We start from the raw sequence: 6,700 nt of genomic DNA, 5'->3' as shown, positions 1-6,700 counted from the left end.
CGAGGTCTGTAGGTTTAACATTAATAAAAGCAACAAATGTGGATCAAAATGCTAGCTGCAGCTTCAAAGTCTGCTTATGAGGGATCGGTATTATATTTATGGATGGTTCTGCACTATTGCATTTTCTCAAGCACTCCAATGCATTTCAGTATAGGGTGTCCTTTTAGCAGAACATGACAAACTGGACAGTCCATCCGCAATCTATTGACACGTGTCTGAAATTACTATAAACAGACTTGTTTAAAACTCCTCAAATTTAAATCCCCCCCCCCCCCCTCCCCAGTTAACTGCAGATTTGATTTTGGGGCCGTTTAATTCAATCTTAGATTAAACAAACAGAGAAAGTGTGTGCTTGCAGAGACGGCGACTTAGTCAAGCATTCTCTGTAAATGCTAATTACAGAATGGACGCATTTAATAGTCCACCGAGTTTATGTTTAAAAACTCAGTCAGTTCGCCTATTTAGAGCGCTCTGCTTTAGCGAAGTGAGAGTTTTCGTTCATTTTGCATAGAGTACATTATAAAATAGCGTGCATAATTTTCAAAAAAAGCTGTGTATATATATGTATGTATCTAAACATACAGCATACAACTCCCGATGTGACTTTATTATATATATTTAAAACAAATATGACAAAAGTCATACCGATAGTATATATCATTTGTAATATTTCAGTATTTGGTTTTAAAGGCGCTATGTAGGACCATACAATTGACATACGGGCCAAATGGCCTACTCCTGCTCCTATTTATATGTTCTTATGTTCTTACAGTAAGCGTTTCCAATCGGTTTAATTATCTCTTGAACCTATAGTGCGTTCCAAGTTTCTGACCTTAGAAAAAAAGAGAAGCGTATCATTGCTTCTCATGCAGTTATCAAGATTGTGTTGGAATGATTTATCCGCACTGACCACGGGATTAAAACAAATATCTGAGTGAGCACATTACCAATTTGAAAATCAGCGCAGGTTTCTCTAGGACCTTGTGTTTCTAGACTAGCAAGAACAGGTTGAAAACATTGCCTTAGATTCTGCCAAAATAAAAGGAGAATTGTCACTTATGTCACCTCTGTGGAATAATTATAGCGCATGAATTGTAAATTTAGACCAGAAAGTAAAGGCTGTTACTTTGACTTCGTTTGCTATTGCTCATTTCCCCCTTTAATTTTTAGTACAATGTCTAATTTTGTCTAACAAACCTGACAGTTTCCAAAATCTTTGTAAGGAATTCGATTGCGATCAATGTATTTAATATCTACTCATAACACATATGTATTTGTGATATTCTTCACCGAGACTAATTTTCAAGCAGCGAACATGACTTCAAGCAAATTTAAAATAACTGTGCTGCCCTTGGGTCAGCCTGAGCTGTTGCTGTTTTTCTTCCTTCATCATCCCCGACCCGGGAAATAGCTTGAACCAAGTCATTTAACTCAGTACCGGGTACCTTGTATGTTTTGTAATGTAATAATTGATAGAACACTCCGGCATTAATAGCTTATTGCAGATAAGCAGGATAATCTGTAAACGATTTAATAAGCAGTATCCCATTGACCTAAAAGGACCATTGGGTTATTAAAAAATGTTTCATACACGTCTTTTTAAAACGTTGAGATGCACCGATCAAGTGCCATTCCTTGACCTGCCCAGTGCTCCCCAATAAGGATTACTCATTTCAGAGACTGTTATAATCGGCACAGAAACAACACAATCATTCTTCGCCCCATGTCCTTTTATTCCCAGTGCTACCCATAAAATGTCCCCTAGCAATTTCAAGAACTATCTAATCGACCTTTCTTTACATTTTCCGCCTTTCCCCATTAAAAAAAAGTTTCCATTGTAGATAAATGCACCTCAGTCAGTGCAAGAGGTTATCTTAAAACGTACGTGTGGAGTGATTTTACTTTACTCAGAAGGTGTCTTATTGGCCAGACTCTGATAGCAGCAGCGCGATTTTGCTTCAGTAAGTTTGGGGCACATCTTGTAATTTCTCCTTCCCATCGCCGGACTTGCCAATTTCAGGTTAGTTGCAGAAATGCAATGACGTAGTAACCAATCTTAATTTGTTTTACAATCTGTTAAATGTTACATAACTTCAGTTTTAAGTGAAATGGCCGCACACAAACGGGGAAATCTCATTTTATCTAGTCACAACGTTAGCATTTGATTCATTTAAAATGCTGGAAACAAATTATTTCTGCTGATGCGCTGAGGGAATCGTGATTAATAGACTGGGATATCACCACAACACTGTTGAGATATAATTATCAGAGATGAGGAGAAAATGAACGCATTGTATGGCGATTGGTTGTGGTGTTTGTTGTCCCATGGTTAATAATAACTGGCTCCTGACAGCAGACGCAAATTCAATTATATCGAAACAGCAAACAGTAAAATCCCCCTTTACTGGATTATTTTAATATAATTTAGATCGGGTCGATGATTGCATTAGCCGCGTCTGTTCCGTTTCAGGGCAACAATGCCTTGTGGAGCTCGCTGACTTGTGACGTGAGGGGGAGGCTTGCAGGGAGGGGCAATCAAGTGAAAAGAAAATGTCAGCCTATACTGTTTGTCTTCGACTGATAATGTAAATAGCTTCTTAATTAAAGGAGACAGAAACAGTATGTGTGTGTGTGTGTAAGTGTGTGTGTGAAAGAGAGAGCGAGGATGTTGCTGTGCTTAGAGTTGCTCGTTATTACAAGCAAAACGCAGCATTTATGTTTAACAGTGTGTGTTAAACGAATGTGTTTTCAATGCCCGCGCACAAGAGCACGGTACACAAAGCTACAAGGAAATTATATTAGGAATGTTTTCTAGATTCCGAAATAAAGTTAAAAAAAACATACATCCCCATTCTAAATTGAATAAATAAGCATGTGTAAGATCGGTAGTAATTGCAGACAAGAATAATTCTATTATACTTTTAATAAACTGATCACATGGTGTACATTTAAAGATGTGATGTCATTTATCTTACAAGCATTAGTTTGCATAAGTTGAAAATTCTGCGTGTATCTTTAGAAATGGACTTATTTTAGATCATAACTGCGAAATAACAGGTTTCAACTCATTTTGCTGACTTCAATGACTCAAACAATCACACAAAGGACTGGCAATTTCAATTGTGAATGGATAATGCTCTGTTTTCTAGCAGCTCCATTTTACATAAGAATGTAATATTCATTTCCCTAAAGTTAATGCATATTCTGACGGGATCAACAGCAGTTGTGATAAGCCACATTTATATTTAATTATATATAATTGTGTTCAGTCCCGTTATCGCCGCTGAGCTGACTGATGTGATTTTTAACAGTAGTAGTATATCATTGTGTATGTATATTTAATTATTATATATAAAGTTCTTGAAATATAAATACCAGTTGATTTGTTGTACGATGGCAGATGTTATATTCGAAATTGTGTTTATGATTTAAATAGAAAAGAAACGTTTTTATAGTGTGATATGTCATATTAAAATTTTTAATTTGTTATACTTTTACAATGTCTCTGTATATTATTATTGAAGCCAACTTAATGTTTCTTTATTATTCTAACAAAACGGTTACAAATAACTGATCTGGTGTGTTGAGTCTGGTCAATATGGCAAGTTACCGACTTTAGATAAAGTTTCTGTCAAGAATCAAAACACGGGAAGTGTAAATACTCGATGGAAATAATATAAACCATATGGCTACAGTTTAATAGTAAATGTTGAAGCTATGTATTTGTAGTTGAACTAAAAGGTTGGCATGAACTTACTGTTAAAATAAGCAGAATGTCTACATTGTTAATCCCACAGTGTACAGGATCGTATTCCGCTCTACGATGACTCACTGTCGGTGTAGTTCTCATTCAATTCCCTCACTCTCTGAATGAGATCTCGGTCGGAGGGCCGTTCTCGGTTTAGGATATTAATTTCTACGAGTGAAACTTTTTTTTTGCACTGGTCTTCTTGAGATCTTTCTCACTCTATATAAACAGGTCACAGATTACTACTTGAGATCTTGCTCTCATAAGATGTTTGTATGTTGAGTCAATCTGAGTGGGTAAGACTGTAGAAAGGGTCTCTGGGTGTCCAGGCTTCTGTATAGAAGCTCACACTCTTTTGACAGGTGCATGGCCTTCACTCCAATTGTAAGGCTTTTGCATCATGTCTCACCCTCTATCTGGGCTCCCACTTTTTCTATTGGTTTCTGTATGAGGTCACATTCTTGGACTCGCACATTACATATAGGTATCTCATGTGCTCACATTATTTATGTAGGGTATCTGTATGTAGATTCACTCTCTGTTCTCTGAATGGGGTCACTCTATATCAGTGTCTTTATGTGGTCTCATTCTTTGTATAGTCTATATGGTGTCTCTCTATTGGAGTATGTATTGGGTCCCATTCTTGTTTCTTTATGGGGATTCACTCCCATTGTTGGTGTCTGTACTGGCTTTCTCTTGGTATTGATGCCTGTAGGCTCAATCTCGCTACTGGTGTCTGTCAGGGGTCTCTATACAGAGTTCTGCATGCAGTCTGACTATCTGTATGTATGTATGGGATCTCACTATTGATGTCTGTATGGAGTCTATTTCACGTTATTGGTGTCTGTTGGGGTCTTACTCTACTGGTGTCTGTATGGAGGACTCACTCTTTAGATAGGTGTCTGCGTATGGTATCTCTGAATTGCTGGATAGGGTTTCTCTATAGTGGTGTCTGTATAGGGTCACCCATTATTGGTATATGTATGCAGTCTCTGAAATGGGTTCTGTATGGGGTCTTACTCTGTATTGGTGTCTTTACGGCGACTTAAGTTTCTGCAGCAGTCTCTATAAGGGTTTCCACTCCATATTGCTGTCTGAATAGGGTTTATCTCTCTTTGTTTGTGTCTTATTAGTGTCTTTCTCTCTATATTTGTGTCTGTATGATGTCTCTTTCTATTTTGGTGCTTGTATAGGGTCTTACTTAATACTGTAGTTGGATTTTCCTCTGATTATTGCTCATTTTGGGGTGTATTTGTGACAATAAATGGAGTAAAACAGGGCTGTGATGCTTCATGCCCACTCCCTGAATAACACTGCTCCAATATTGCACCAAATTATCCTCTCAAAAAAATCGCCAGTCCTCTTTAAGAACTGTCAGGAGTCCATCCTGCTGCATTTAAATGGGTCTCTGACTCATTTTATCCAACTTCCATCCCAAACTATTACTGCCATTATATAAGTGGTGATAGGAGCACCAGTAAGGTATCCCTAAGGCAGATACCATTGGACGTGGCCATTTTCTTTGCTGATATTGAAGGTTGGCATTACTCAGCAGCATATTGACCTGTTTGGTGCTTTGGAGGTTCTGTCAGGACCTTTGCTGCTACTTATAGTAGTGCTGTAAAAAGTACAGCTTTGGACTGGGACATGGAATGAAGCGCAGGAGGATGATGAAATGGAAGAGGCCAGACTGGTTACTCTCAGAGTGAGGCATCACAGAAGATGTTTGTTGGTACATACAGATACACACTCACTACAGCTTACAGATCAAAAAGGATTTTACTTAGACTGCTCTGAAAGTCAGTATCTCAGAAAGTTGTACTCCCCCCAAATCCTATTGGAGAGATATGTCAACTGTTGGCTGAAGACCTGAAGGACTTTTCCACAGCATTTCCTGTTCCTGTCTAGGTCACCACTGCCTTTAATTTGTTTGCAACTGGATCCTCCCAGGCAGCATCTAATGATCTTAGTGATCTTTGTCACATTAGTCAGTTAACATGTTACACAATTATCATGGTCACTAATGCTTATTCAAGAGGGCTGCACGAATTATATACTTTCCAATAGAACCAGAGAAACAGAGAGAGCTATCTAGTCCTACAGACTAGCAGGGTTCCACAGATACAAGGAGCAATTGACAGAATACATTCAAAGCCCCATTTGATAACCCCCTTAATTTTATGCACAGAAAAACATATAATTCTATTAATGTGATACTAGTGTGCAATGTCAATCACCTTATCCTGCGTGAGTGCCCAATATGCAGGAAGCTATCATGACAAATTCTTCATGTGACAAGCTGCCTTGTCTGCCATCATGACTCAGAGCCATGCATGAGGATGGTTGCTTCATAATAAGGGCAAATTTTACCAATAAGTCTTCCACAGACAGAGTGAGACAACAGATATAATAAAGGCCATGCAATTATAAGAAATATCATTGAGCAGACTATAGCTCAAGCCTCATTTTAGGTGCTTGGATAAATCTGGTGAAGCTATGCAATAAAGCCCAACCAGTGATCCAGAATCATTACGGCTTGCTGCATTCCACATAATATCACAATGAAGAAAGGTGTGCTGCATCCAGAAGCAGAAGAAGATGATGATGTAGATAGAAGGGTGAGCACTTCCATCATCCCCACAGCATGAGATGGGTGCACTGGAAGGGGAGAAGGTGAACCAAGACTGCCAGCAACCAGAGAAAGGACATACCTTCTAGCGCAGTACATTCAATGAATAAAGGTTGACACAGCAAATAAAAGCACTTCACATCAACCCATTTTCCTCCAACACCCTTTACGATGTCCCTTACTGTCAAAGAATTCTGTCAGTTTCCTTCATAAGACAGAAGTTCAAAGAAACCCATGGCATCATTCTACTCCAAAACATTGCAATGCAATGGTACACAGAAATGAACTCAGAATGCAATGTGCCCAAGCCATGTTTACTTTCC

Source organism: Somniosus microcephalus, chromosome 13, assembly GCF_052327205.1.
Source record: "Somniosus microcephalus isolate GS21.2 chromosome 13, FLI_Smic_1.0, whole genome shotgun sequence".
NCBI classification, from domain to species: Eukaryota; Metazoa; Chordata; class Chondrichthyes; order Squaliformes; family Somniosidae; genus Somniosus; species Somniosus microcephalus.
The sequence above is the reverse complement of the archived record's forward strand: the minus strand, read 5'-3'. Positions refer to the sequence as shown.